We start from the raw sequence: 926 nt of genomic DNA on the forward strand, positions 1-926 counted from the left end.
GTAAACAACTTTGACTTCAGAAAAGTATATAATGGAACATATTGCAAAAATAAAATTGCTGCTTGGGCATACCCTAAGCCAGCCCTCCAGACTCCGCTTTTCTATTTTCTTTCACTTCCGCGCACTCTCTCCCTCAGGTTGAAAGAGACATCTACGTTGGCGGTCTCGGGGACTCCTGCAGGTCGGTAGTCCCCCGGCAGACGTGCCAGACCCCAACAGACAGTCACATGATTTCTGCAGTGAGCCCCAAGGCTTCTGGGAGCTTTCCTGCAGCCTATGGCCAGAGGAGTCCTGAGATTTCAAATATTAAAGCTTTCTTCACAGCCACAAGTTCCTTTGATGTTTGGGTTATTGAACACAAACTCACTGGATAATTTGTCTTCGACACAGTCCATTTCTGTTCCTTAAAGCATTAGCTGTGCTTTCTTTTCAGTGAAAACTCTGACTCCATCTTGAATAACATCATCAGAATCTCCTTTTGTCTCTGTATATTCTAGAGTATAAGAAGGGCCATTACGGCCCTGGTTCAGACACCAGCGTTTACACCTACATCTCTGGCTTATCTTTAAGAAGTTGTTTTATCTTGTTTACTGCTGAAGGTGTCAGGGTGACGGTGCCCCAGTGGATTGCGGTTTCCTCTTGCTAACAGCCTGGACAGTTGCCCAGACTAAGGAAGCCGACATTTTCACCGTCTAGTGCCTCAAGCCAGAACTCAGCCGCCTCAGCCTCTCTCTATGGACACAGCAGGCACATTCTTGGGCTTTTCTTTTTTGGGGGTTTTTGATAAGTGATTCAATCTCCTTCCTAGTTATAGATATATTCACATTTTCGATGTCTTTATGAGTCAATTGTCATACATTTTATGTTGTATAGGAATTTTAAAATTTCACTACTTTGTCCAATTTGTTGGTGTATAATTGTCCATC

General features: G+C 43.6%; 1 pseudogene; it reads right to left on the reverse strand.

Annotated features, from left to right (window-relative positions):
• Positions 1–299: 299 nt before the first annotated feature.
• LOC108589150 (iron-sulfur cluster assembly 1 homolog, mitochondrial pseudogene) lies at positions 300–698 on the reverse strand (annotated as a pseudogene).
• Between the last annotated feature and the right edge of the window lie 228 nt (positions 699–926).

Source organism: Callithrix jacchus, chromosome 19 (assembly GCF_049354715.1).
Source record: "Callithrix jacchus isolate 240 chromosome 19, calJac240_pri, whole genome shotgun sequence".
NCBI lineage: Eukaryota > Metazoa > Chordata > Mammalia > Primates > Cebidae > Callithrix > Callithrix jacchus.